This window comes from Ciconia boyciana, chromosome 3 (assembly GCF_034638445.1).
Source record: "Ciconia boyciana chromosome 3, ASM3463844v1, whole genome shotgun sequence".
NCBI classification, from domain to species: domain Eukaryota; kingdom Metazoa; phylum Chordata; class Aves; order Ciconiiformes; family Ciconiidae; genus Ciconia; species Ciconia boyciana.
The window spans coordinates 48,780,590-48,794,920 of record NC_132936.1 but is presented as its reverse complement, the minus strand read 5'-3'; positions in this window follow the sequence as shown (position 1 = coordinate 48,794,920).

Sequence of the window (14,331 nt, the reverse complement as noted above, 5' to 3'; positions counted from 1 at the left end):
TGAATATGGCAGATATATATATTTGAGACAGATGCACCAGCAGAGGTAATTTGGATGCACAAGATTTTTTTTCTGTGACTTCAGTTTACAAAACATACTTTTCATATATATAATCACTTTTCCAGATGGTTAACTCAAAACAGAACTTAGATTCTGGTTCATGCTAACTTTGAAATTTTTCAACTACAAGTGAAATCACTGGAAGCCGCTTGGAACACAGGGACTCCCAGCTAGTATTTAGTAATTTTAAACCCAGTAAATGTCAATGCATATTAAAAATCAAGTGAAAATCAAGTAAAAATCAAGTACTGGTGTGGCCTCACGTCGAGTACTGTATACAGTTTTGGGCTCCACAATATAAGAAGGACATAAAAATATTACAGCATGTCCAAAAGAGGGCAACAAAGATGGTGAAGGGACTAGAGAGCATGACATATGAGGAGCAACTGAAGATACTGGGTTTGTTCAGCTTAGAGAAGAGGAGACTGAGGGCTGACTTCATTGTTGTCTACAACTTCCTCATGAGAGAAAGCAGAGAGGGAGGTGTTGATCTCTTCTCTTTGGTGTTTGATGATGGGATGTGAGGGGTTGGCTTAAAACTGTATCAGAAGTTCAAACTGGATATTAGGAAAAAGTTCTTCACTAAGAGATTGGTCAAGCACTGGAACAAGCTCCCCAGAGAAGTGGTCATGGCCCCAAGCCTGTCAGTGTTCAAGGAAGTGCTTGGACAACACTTTTAGATACATGGTTCAACTTTTAGGTTTCCCTGTCTGGAGTCAGGAGTTAGACTCGATGATCCTCATGGGTCCTGTCCAACTCAGGGTGTTCTATGATTCTATGACAGTAATGGTGGATGAAAAGAATGAAATAAAGGTGATGAAATCCAAAAGTACCGGGTAATGCACGTAGTCCAATTGGTCCAGTGGAGTCTTAATTTGTTATTACTACTCCTGAGTGAGTGTCTGGATATCATTTCCTAAAAAAGTCAGTGGTGAAAAAACAAACAAACAAATAGAAACCAAATAAAACATAGAATATAAGCATTCTTATGAAAGAAGCAACCAATAATATAGAAAACATTTAACTATAAGACCTTAAGACTATATATTGTAATTATAAAACCATAATGAATGGGGTTCAGGTAAATCCATCTGAAAAAAAATATAAAACTTTGAAAGATGTAAGAAAAGGCAACAAAATGACCAAGTATACAGAATGGTATCTGCAGAACATGATACCATATGGTCCATTTTACATGTGAAAAAGACAATAGATTGATATATATGAAATAAAGGAAAAGAGAAGTGTAATTGAAAATGCTTCTTCATTGTATCTCATAATAAATATTTAAAGAAATAGAGAACACATAATAAAACCATCAGGAAGCAGCTTTAAAATGAAGAAACTAAAAAAATAATATACTGTATCTTCATGTTGAAATTGATTATCTCGAGATCTGATAGAAGACAAACATAAACATGATCAAAAAGTATTTGATGAGTACAGAGAAGATAGATTCACCAGACTACTACAATTTTGGTCCAGAGTAATTTCCACTGAGGAATTCATGGATTTCTGGAAAGGAAGGGGAAGCTGGAAAAATTTATGAAAGAAGGATGTTATTATTTCCTTTGCCTTTTTTTTTTCCCCCTAAGCATCTGATATTTTTACTGTGAAATAACATTTTTAAAATGTCCATACTGCTGTATGGAAGCTCTGATGGTCTTCCACTAGACTAGAGCTGCAGAGTCATTTCACATTCTTTTAATTCTCATTTGTTCCTTGTTATGATCTTATCTCTGCCATATCTAGAGAATTATGGCTTCAGATTATGCGTACAGTTACAAGAACATTTTAATTATAACATTAAGTGATTTCCTTTGATGCCATTGCCCTCATTTATGATTACAATTACAGAAAATTTCAGGTATTGAATTAGTGGTTTCTTGTGTCAATGATTCTGCTGCAGTTTCTAACTGCTAAGAATTTTAAAAGGATGAGGAAGCACACAGGTTGCATTTACTAATGCAAATGCAGTAGCATCTATATCCCGGTAGCTGGGATGGAGAACATCCTGGAAATAGTGACTTAGTCAATAACATCTATCCTTTAGAAATCAACACAGATAATCAGAAACTTTTTTCAGTCCTTGCAGCATGTTTTCAGCACATGGCTATCTTGCTCATTCTCTACCTGCCACCAATGCTTGTGCTGGGAAGTAACCATTGCTGATCAACTTTTTATTAGGTCTGTCAGCAGCAGAGACAAGATGTGCTGGCATGGAGATAGGTACAATCCCTGATGCAGGGTTATCTTACTAAGCCAGGGAAACAATGAACAATTCTTGTTTTATAAAGCTGATTTTTATAATTTTCATCTTTTTCCTCTTTGCCCTCTTTTTTCGTGTCGAGGGCACACAGAATTTGTCTTGTAAAGCAAATATCTGTAAGTATATTTTCCAATTCCAGAAGCCTAATTTCTGTAACTGTTGACCATCTCAGCTATGGGTAAGTGAAGAGTTAACCATAAAACCTTTCTGGTACTTTGATATGAGGCATAAGAGGCATGGCCAGATTTTTCTTTTATCAAAAGCTGTGGCATGTAGGAAATTTCAAGATGACAGTGCTTAACAGTTCTTAGAAAGAGAGGTATTGTGTAATCTCTGGCACAATTATGGATTAGTTTTATTCCTGGGTGAGCACAAGTGTGTAGTCTTGACTCTGAGCAAGCATGGCTTTTGCATGACAGTTGTAGTGGGACAGCAAGGAGTGTATATAAAGCTGTCTCTGTACACACTCAGAGCCAGCTGAAAACAGTTTATCACTTAGTCCAAACTAATAAACTCTGGCTTCTGCCCAGCTTTTAGTTGATGCAGAGTGAGCTCCCATCTGCCCACAATATTCCAGACAGACAAGAAAGTGTCTATTGCTTTTCCCAACAAAGCACCCTGTTTGCCTTGTCAGCAGCGTACAGTTTCCTCGGGGCTAAATCAATTAGAAGACTTCAGTGGCATTTAAGCTTCTCAGCTCAAAATTGCAATCTGAAGAGCTTCACACTGCCCTTTTCCCAGGAAAGTGCTCTATTTACCAGCCTGTGGGCTATTCCAGAAAGGGAATTCTGACTCTTTAGAGTGCTGGTGACAGCATTCATTTGAGAGACGACAGTCCTGCAATTCTGCCTTTTTTTCTGTGGCCTAACTGAGCATTCATTATTAGATTACTAATTAGAAAAACAATATAGAGAATCCTGTTTGCTCTTTCCAATCTGATTCTTTTCACAATATCACAAAAGGACACATTAGTGTTGTTTTCAACTATTTCCTGAGACATTGAGATGACTCCAAGGAGCTTGCCTAATTTAGCTTGTTGACATCTGTATCAGCAGTGTAAAAATTTGCATCTGAGCTAATTGTCTAAACTTTTTCAATAGTTGCAGTATAACAGGTGTCCATGGAAACTTTTTTGTTGTGATGCATTTGACTTATTTTAGACAGCTAAATTACATTGAGATGATTCATGTTCTAGATATATCTATTTCCATTGTCTATGAAAGTTGTTTGTATGATTTTCTGACACTGAGATATCTACATGGTAGGAGCCTAGATGAGAAGAATTACACTCCTGTTATCTTATTTTGTCTGGCTTGGAAGTGTAATTCAGATTTTTTTTAGATAAGATCAATCATATTGAAGAAAGTCATATGAGAATTTGGGCTAGTGAGTAGTTTCAGTAATTATGGAACTTTTACTTTACATGCTACCAGTAGACATCCTAGGCATTAATATCTGTATAGGTCAGCAAGCATCATGTGGCATTGTTACCTTGACTGTATTCTGTAACTCTGACTCAGAATGTCTGTTTGGCTACTGTCATAAGAAATATTTTCTGTAGTTGAATTAAACCTTCTTGAAAATTTCAAATTAGCAGATCTGAAAAATAAGTTGTCTGCTGTTGTCCCTAGAAAACTGTCATCATGATACCATGAGAACATTCTTGGGCAGGAAAGACTGTGTTGGAGCAAAAATAATTACACAGCTTTACCTGAAGAACATGATTCTGCAGAGGTAAGAACAGCAGAGGTAGAACACTAGATATGGCTCCAGATTCCTAAAATATTATTTCCTCCTGTTCAATAAAAATTAGATTAATTTTTAAATCTAATTTAATTTTAATTAGATTGTGTTTAATAGTTAAAACACACATTTTTAAACATTCATTTTTAACTTCGATCTTTTGTTAGCATGTTAGAGAAAAGTTTTATGGTTGAGGATAAAGACTGAGCTTAGGAACCTTGTAAAAGAATTAGTTGTGGCGGTTCTTCATATGTATCCTTTTGTGGATGACCAGCTTTGGTGGTCTGCAGTGGGCAAGCAAAAATGTATGAAAAGAATAGCAGGTAAGTAAACATATCATTTAACTTAAAAATATTCTTTCTCCTACACATTGCCTCCCTTGAGGTAAAGCCTGTTAACAGACAAAAAAGCTGCAAACTGGAAACTAGTGTAAGTTATTATCTAAGAATAAACATAAATGATAAGCAAATAGAGATTTAATTATCTCAGTGTCTTTAAGACACAAATAATTTATTTCAGTCCTGAAACCAAATTATTCTGAGAAGAAGGGGCTGCTAATCTTGAGTAAGCACAACTTGTCTCCTCAAGGCATTCTTGTTGTACTTCACTTTTTCTGAAGGCATTTAAATATACAATTTTAGTCTAACAAACAGAAATGTTACATTTATTTGAAATGCAGTTAATGATGGCAATGCTGTTGAAAATTAGAGATCTAGGTTCAAATGCAATGTTATAGATATACCTTCCAGGGGTCAGGAGGAATATACCATCAGGAGAAAGGCATTAATATTTCTTCATCCTTCTTCCTTGGTCCCTTTATTCTTCTATACCTTACCGCATGTCTCCTGTAATTGTTTTTACTGATCCAGACTACCCTTTTAAGTTGTTGCATCAGTGAAAACCCATGTTATGGATATGCCTAGCACATGAGCAGTCTCCAGGAAACCTGAATACATTTCATAGACTAAGGTGCTGTTTGAAATAAACCTTCTAATGTTAAATTATATATTTCTTTGCCCTTGTGCAAGTAAGCATCATTCATACCTTATTTTAGCCTTGAACCTTAAAAGTTCCCTCTTGAGCAAATATCTACCTACTTCCTACAGTTTTTCATTTTTAATTATCCTTCATGACTTGTTGTTATCAGTAAAGGATGCCATTGAAACCTTTCCTCAAAATTATGTGTGTTCACTGTAATCATATATAGTTGAAGTAGTGGGATTTTTGTATGCTAACATAGCTCCCCAGGCACACATAATCCAAGAAATACAGATTTTTCATCAGCAACTTGAAAACTAGAAAGGAATAATAGTATACAACAATAATAAACGTTTCTTTGCTCCTCTTTGCTTCCTACTAGCTTAACAGAATGAGGTAAAGTAGACAACTAAGATATCACTTATATTCAAACCAGAAAACATTCTCTCTTTTTTCAAGTACTAACACAAGACACTTGGAAGGAAAAGAAATTAGCAGAACTTTAGAACGCATAACTTGCAATTCACATCTTTCTGCCTGAAAACTATCAGATATTTTTGAAAATATGCTAGAAGCTCTGGATAATGTGATTATTTTTGATACCTGATCTTATGATACATAAAAAGGGAAATGCTGCATCAGAAGTATTTGGCAGATAAGACCTCTTTAAGGCAAAAAAACAATTAGTGGTTTTTCATTGCTCCGCAGAGCTTGGCGGTAAAAAAGACTTACTGGGAATGCTCAGCTCTGTTTTATCCTTTGATCTTGATAAAGTAAATTATGTAAACATAGTGATTGATGCTGGAAGTGATGATTTATATATATATTGCACACTAAATAGATCATGTCCACTTCCAAGTTAGGTTCAGGGAACTCATTGCAGAAGTTGAATTTGATTGTTGGCTTTCTTCTTCCAGTTTTCCCTGCATCTCCTGTGTGATATTGTTCTGAAATAAAGGAACTGTTCTAACTTATGTCTCACTCTTGAGGGATATTTCAACAGGAGGTCTGCAACATGTGAAAGAGTAAACTAACCAATATCATCTACCTGGGTTGTTTTGGAATACTTAACTGCTGCTGTAGCTTAAATGAACTGCAATGTCTATTCCTGTACACTTGCTTTCCATTAACTGTGGTGAATACAGATCCAGATTATACTCTACTTCTTTGAAACCCTTTGATGTTCTGCTTTTTCCCTCAAAAGAAGAGTACTGAAAGAGAGGATAAAATGTATTGCTTTCTACCTCTCTTTCCTCACAAACATTGTGCCTCTTGTGTTGAAAAAAAAGTTTTGATTCTATATTAAACTTATTCGAAAGGTGTATTCTGACCTATAACATGTCATGGGATAGGTGGAGAGCAATCCTAGACTGTGAACCGCTAACTACAAAATAGGAGGTAGGAAGTAGAGTTCTGGCCATAATTTCTAGTCAACATAATCCCTTCTACAGCTGAAAATATTCTAATCTTTTCAAAAAATGGTCTTCCTATAGATAAAATCAATGTCTTCTGAAGGGTTAAATGAAATAAAAAGCCCCAATAACTAACAAACCCTTGTGGGAAGGATTCTGTTCTAGAGCCATACACATATTTAGCCAACCTGATGCCACGTGTCTAGTTTCAGATTAGCTGAAAAGTGTTCTAGCAATTGTCTTTGTGTTCACTGTATTGATACTGTTCTGCTGGACCTCATACAAAGAAGTACTGGTTGGGCATGTGAAAGTTGGGGGTAGCTTTGGCTGCACTGACCATGAGATGATGGAGTTCAGAATCCTGAAGGGAGGGAACAAGGTAAAAAGCAGGACGGCAGGAGACTGCTTCAAAGAATTCTATTGGACATGGTCTTGGAGATAAGAGGGGTCCAGGAAAGATGATTGATTTTCAAGGATCACCTCCTCCAAGCTCAAGAACAGGACCTCTCAATGTGCAGGAGGTCAAGGAAACATGACAAGAGGCCTGCATGAATAAGCAAATAACTCCTGACTAAACTCAAACATAAAAAGGAAGAATAACACAGATGGAAGCAAGGACAGGAGACCCAGGAGGAATACAGAGACATGGTTCGAGCTTGCAGGGACACGGTTAGGAAAGCCAAAGCCAACCTGGAGTTGAGTCTGGCAAGGAACATGATGGGCAACAAGAATTGTTTATACAGGTACATCAGGAAAAGGAAGTCTAGGGACCCACTGCTGAATGAGGCAGGGGACCTGGTCACAAAGGACATGGAAAAGGCTGAGGTACTCAATGCCTTCTTCACTTTGGTCTTTATTGATAAGATTGGACTTCAGGAATCCCAGGTCCTTAAGACCAGAGGGAAAGTCTGGAGGAAGGAAGATTCCACTGAGAGGTGGAGGAGAATCAGGTTAGGGAGCTTGTAAACAAACTGGGCATCACAAGTCATGGGCTCTGATGAGACGCACCCATGAACCCTAAACGTGCTGCCTGATGTTACTGAGAAACCGCTCTGAACAGCCTTTGAAAGGTCATAGCAATCAGGGTAGGTTCCTGAGGACTAGAAGAAAGCAAATGTCACTCCTATCCCCAAGAAAGGCAGGAAGGATTTCCCAGGCTTGGTCAGCCCCACCTGAATCCCTGGGAAGGTGCTGGAGCAAATACTCCTGGAAACCATTTTCAAACATATTAAGGTCATTGACAAACTGATGAAGCATGAGCTCAAGTGGACAGTGAGGTTAACTGAAAAGTGACTGAACTGTCATGCTCAAAGGGTTGTGATCAGGTGTACAAAGTCCAGCTGGTGGCCAGTCACTAGTAGTGTACACCACAAATTTAACATTTTGGTTAATGACCTGGATGATGGGACAGCATGCACCCTCAGCAAGTTTGCAGACAATACAAAATTGGGAGGAATGGCCAATACATCAGATGGTTGCATTGCCACTCAGAAGGACGTCCATAGGCTGCAAAAATAGATTCACAGGAATCTCATGAAGTTCAGCAAAAGGAAGCGCAAAGCGCTGTACTTGGGGAGGAATAACCTCATGCAGCAGCACATGCTGGGAATGACTGGCTGGAAAGCAGATTTGCAGAAAAAGACCTTGGAGTCCTTGTGAACACGTTGAACGTGAGCCTGCAATGGGCCCTTGCATGAAAGAGTGTCAGTGGTTTCCTGAGCTGCATTCAGAGGAATGTTGCCAACAGGTTGAGGGAGGTGATCCTTCCACCTCTGCTCAGCCCTGGTGAGACACATCTGGAGTCCTGGGCCCAGTCCTGGGCTCCACGGTACAAGAGGGACGGGGACATACTGGAGCAAGTCCAGTGAAGGGCCACAAAGACAATTAAGTGATTGGAACATCTGTGTCGTGGTTTAGCCCCAGCTGGCAACTAAGCACCACGCAGCCACTCGCTCACTCCCCCCTGGTGGGATGGGGGAGAGAATTGGAAGAGCAAAAGTAAGAAAACTTGAGGGTTGAGATAAAGACAGTTTAATAGGTAAAGCAAAAGCCACACATGCAAGCAAAGCAAAGCAAGGAATTCATTCACTACTTCCCATGGGCAGGCAGGTGTTCAGCCATCTCCAGGAAAGCAGGGCTCCATCACTTGTAATGGTTACTTGGGAAGACAAACGCCATCACTCCGAATGTCCCCCCTTCCTTCTTCTTCCCCAGCTTTATATACTGAGCATGACGTCATATGGTATGGAATAGCCCTTTGGTCAGTTTGGATCAACTATCCTGGCTGTGTCCTCTCCCAGCTTCTTGGGCACTTGGCAGAGCATGGGAAGCTGAAAAGTCCTTGACTAGTGCAGCAACAACTAAAACATCTCTGTATTATCAACACTGTTTTCAGCACAAATCCAAAACCTAGCCCCATACTAGCCACTATAAAGAAAATTAACCCTATCATCTCAGCTGAAACCAGGACAATCTGTCATGCAAGGGAGAGGCTGAGAGAGCTGGGGTTGCTCAGTCTGGAGAAGAGAAGGCTCAGGGGGAACTGGTCAATATGCATAAATACCTGATGGAGGCAGGAGGGGAGTGAAGTGGTGCCCAGTGAAAGGACAAGGGACAATAAGCACAAATTATAGTACAGGAAATTCATTTTAAACAAACAAAAAAAAGCTTATTTATTTTGAGGTTGGTTGAACACTGGAACAGGTTGCCTAGAGGGACTGTAGAGTCTCTATCCTTGGAGTTATTCAAAACCTGACTGGGCACAGCCCTGAACAACCTGCTCTAGCTGACCGTCCTCTGAGAAGGGTGTTGGACTAGAGAGTCTCCACAAGTTCTTCCAACCTCGAGTATTCTCTGATTCTGTAATTCTGTGACTCCTTCTCCGTTGGCTACACTGAGGACCTATACCTAATTTGTTCATAGACACTTACCCGCCTAAATATAAAGACAGATAAATCTATGTCTTATTCTCTAGCTGAATGCTATCTATGGTCTCTGGTGTGGAACTCCGTCCAAGTTACTCTTGTAAAGGTTCCAACCACTTACACACAGTTACCGTTTTGTTTGTTTGAAACTGCATTGACTAATCACATCTAGTACTTACATTACTCTTCATTTCTTTTATGTCTTTCAGTTTTATCAACCTTATCTAACCAGTTTATTTTTTTGTTTGTTTGTTTTTTTCTTTTAAAATATTGAAAATTAATATTTCAACATTAATGTGAAATACCTTCAACTTGGTGTACTATGTGCTCATTATCTGTACAATATCCAACAATGAATTTTTGGAAAGGAAGTAATTAATTATAATTTTTTGTCAATATAAATGCTAAACTTAGCACTCTTTTAAGAACAGATGGAAGGACAGTCTTCAGGCAATTGACATTCATCTTCTGACAATGTTTGTACCAGTGGCTTAGTACAGCAAACTTTATTCACCACTGTTTTTACTTTGAATCTGCCTATACATAAATAGCAACAGTGCATATTCTATTTACATCTCATATATATCAATGCTACATAGACAAATGTCTTGTTTTTATCTTGTTTTTATCCTTCTGCTTTCTGATGCACTGAACACTAAATTTCTGTGTAGATCATTGAGCATTTCATTGTCTTGAGACTTTCTAATCAGAGCTGCGACACAGAAAATAATTTGTGAATAGAACATAATTTGACATAAATTATAACCCTATAACTAGCAATCTGTTGGTAACCTATCTTCTTTTTGTTTTCTTTGGCTCTGGGACTCCTAATTTTTGCTGGTCCTGTTTTCTGGGGGTTGGTTTTTTTATATTTTGGGGTTTTTTTGAGAGGAGGTATTTTAAGTAAACTCACTAGCAAAAGCCCATGTTGATTATTTCACCTCTTAGTCTCCTAAAGTATAATTGTTTACTTTGTCCTTGCAAATTTCAAGGTATCCCAAGCAGCAAGCTGGCATTTAATTGAGAGATTAATTTTTCCTGCTCTACTGTATTTTCTTCTGGTGTTGTACATGGTAAAGCCATATTGTAATACATTTACTTTGATATTGACAGGACCCTGAATGTACCGGCGGAGCCTGCAGCCTGTCCCCTTCCAGGGGACTGGGCTGCCATGGCCCTTGCCTGAGCTGTGGTGTGCACTGATTCAGCCTCAGAAGGTCTCTCCTCTCCACTTGAGTATAAAGAGAGGTTAAGCTAGCCCTGTTCATGGACTGGAGCCTAGAGTCCATGGCAGACTCAAAAAACATCTGAAATTCTTTTTGTTCATTATTTATACCTCCTAGATAAAATGGGAGAAAAACAGTTGTGAATTCCTTGACATCTTTGATATCTAAATCAAGATTTCAGTACACTTTAAAATACACATAGTTTCAAATATGAAAGGAACATCCAATCTAAAATCTGCTGTGTTGATATGAGAAAATAATAAAAGACGTATAGGAACAGTTTGTACTTTGTGCCATCAGACACTCCAATCACAAAACCATGCTGTTAGCTTCAGACAGCCTGAAGTGCCCTTCAGCACAACACAAAAGACGAGAATAGAAAATGCATTTGGTCCAGAATTGAGCTTAATAGGAAGTCTTAATCTTTTGTGCTTAGGAGAAAAATTAAGCTGAAAGTATCAGACATACACAGAAAAGTAACTTTCTGAGTAGAGTGGTGACAGGGAAAGGTCTCGAGTTTTAGTGTAAAAAAAGTTTTTAAAAACCCCCAGAAAAAAACCCAGAAAACCCTGAAAAACACCTCAATTCCAATATCTCTAGAATATTGTCCTCAGTCAGTAGACATGAAGGATGATTACCTCAAAGTGTAAAGATGCTGACACTTTTATCCCCAAAGGACCTCTTTCCTTGTGAGTAAGAATTTCTTGCCTGTGTCACTGAACCTTTTTCAGACAAAGTTTCAGTTTTTTAAGAGCTGTATGCATAGCTCTACTTGAAAAGGTCTTACATATGTCATCTGCATTTCTGCAGACCGCATGGCTTGGAGAAGACAGATTAAAGGTCAATATTTGTTATAACAGATCAGTCTGGCAGGAAATGAATGACCATGATATAATTCTTTAAGTAGAATTCACTCTAAGTACAACTGAGAGCCAGATGCAGTCCCGATACAGAGCTGTCACTGAGTCACCTGGTGCAGGAGAGAGTATGTTACAACAGCCAGTGCAAACAACTGAAATTCCTCCCCTCCTTTCCTCTGTTAAATCTATGTCTACTACAGCAAATGTATTATATTATCTACTTTAACTAAACCAAAGCAGGGAAAGATTAATTGGACAGTATACTAAATGTCATAATGCTGAAACAAAGCTGTAATGTCTGGAAAAAAAAAATCAGGAAAACAACATTTTAATTAACAACTATAAATAACTACATGGAAAACAGTAACAGAGATGTGTGCAGTGCAGTGGTTTACCAGAAAACACTAATCTTACAGAAGTATGAAAGGAAAAAGGAATTATAACTACTCCAGCAAAAAAAGAGCTAATTATTATCTACTTGTTTTTAAATAATTTTCAATACATTGTGCCTTTGATATAGTTCTAAATCAAGGAGCCCTCACTGCAACTAATGTGCTTATGCAAAAACCAAACCAAAACAATCCCAGCTATATGGTAATAGTAATGAATTTGATAGCTATATATCAGAAAACTAGAACACAAGCAACAAATCTTTTCATTTTCTGTATAGAAGATAATATTCAGCCTTGATTTTATTTAGATTTTTCCTCCTCTTTTTGGAATATCACAAACAGGCTTACAAATACTTAGACTCATCTTCACTTACAGGTCTTTTACAGCTGTTCAGAGATTATGATAAACTAAATTTACTCATTACTAGATCTATCAACATCTTATATTCAGTTTTGCATGTAAACATAGGCACGGAATAGGAACCTGGGCATGCCACAAACATGCACTTCTGCATTCTTGAACATACAAATAGAAAGACAGTGTCTGGACAGATGGAAAAATAGACACTTTTATATGTCTAACTGAACATTAAAACACTTACAGAGCACTTCACCTATATTAGAGTGGTTTTCTGTTCAACACAGTGAAGACAAATGGAAGATGGGTGATTCACCAACACTTATTTACTGTACCTTTGGCACCTTTAGTCATTTATTTATATCAAAAAGATATCCCCAGCTCGTATTTAGGCTGACATCTTCACAGTATTCAAATTTTTTTAAATTGCCTTTAAAATTAAACCGGATGAACATATAAAAACCTTAAACAGCTTTGAAAAGTCTGCCTCTTTTTTGTTTTTACTAGTGTTTAACACTTTAGAAATAAGGAGGAATGACTCAACACTAGGTGACTTGTAGCTTTTTCCAAATGACTACTGAGTATTCCCCAAACAACACTATGACATCCCCAAATGACCAGTGAACGATGTTCTGAAAATTAGGCCTACTTGGAAAAAGTAACATTTAAAAATTCTAGAGAACATTTTTTTCCCACTTATAAAATAAGGTTGTGTTTATTTTTATGTAATGTGGTAGTTTAACACTTTTGAAAGAAAAAGCTTTTATGCTAAAAAGAATTGAACACAGATGCAGACAGAATCAGCACTATCTAAAAGTCAGCAGGTGAAAGTGGGTGTATTTTAATGTGCTTTTAAGTTCCAATATGCAATTTAGATGTCTCATGTGTTGGAGAAAAATGTAGTTTTGTTTGTAACTAGTTTATTCAAAGGCAAATGTGGCCTGAGAGTTCTATATTAAATCATACAATTTCCACATGCTGGGAGCATACGTTTCTCCATTCTTGACTCCTCCCTGCTGTGTTTTGCTCCAGCTTTGAAACCTGTGATGTATTTGTTGTGAATTTTATAGGGATATTTGAAATATTTTTAATTCAGGTTGGTAATATCTGATGGTAGTTACAGTGATTCTTATGATTAGTTTACACTTGGAATCACATGGCAGTATAAACTTAAAATTGCAAGTCTGAGACAGATGATAATTTGCACTGATAGACTTGCTTCAAAATGGAATACTCCAGCAGGACTTTTTTTCCAAAGTATGTTTTTGGAGAGGTGGGATTTTAGGAAGAATGAAAATTGTTTGAATGAACATCCTGGGCCCTAGCAACTCGGAACTAACATACTTTTAAATGGTAAAAATAATGGTAAAAATGGTTTGATATCTTTTTAGTTAACATATTTTTAGGAGGAATTTAGAAATATTGCCTGGGAATATAGAGATGGTGTTAGGGAAGTGAAAGCTTATCTGAAGCTGGGACTTGCAAGGGACATTGTGGGCAACAAGAAGACCTTTATTGCTACATCAAGCAGTAAAAGGCTGAACAAGGAAAATGTTGGCTTATTGTTGCACAAAGTAGTGACAACAGACACGGCTGAGGTACTCAATGCCTTCTTTGCCTGAGACTCCATCAGAGAGTCTTTCAGGCCTCTGTGCTTAGAGACAGGGTTCAGGAAGACCTACCTGTGGCACATGAGGATTGAGTCAGGGATTATTTGCAAGAACTGAAGCCATACCTGTTCATGAGATCAGATGGACTGTATCCAAGGGCGGTGAGAGAGCTGGGCAGTGTCCCTACAAGGCTACTCTCTATCATCTTTGAAAACTTCTGGAGACTGGGGGAGATCTCTGAAAACTATAGAAAAATGGGGGTAGCACCTGTCCTCAAAAAGGGCCAAACCTGGGGAACTGCAGCCTCACTTCACTGCCTGGGAAAATAATGAAGCAAGTCCTCTTGCAACACATATCAGGGCACATGAAGGAGAAGAAGGTGATTGGGAACAGTCAGCATGGATTTAGCAAGCGTAGATTATGCCTGCCCAACCTAATTGCCATCTACGATAAACTTCTGTGATTAGGGCAGAGCAGTGGATGTTATTTACCTTCACCA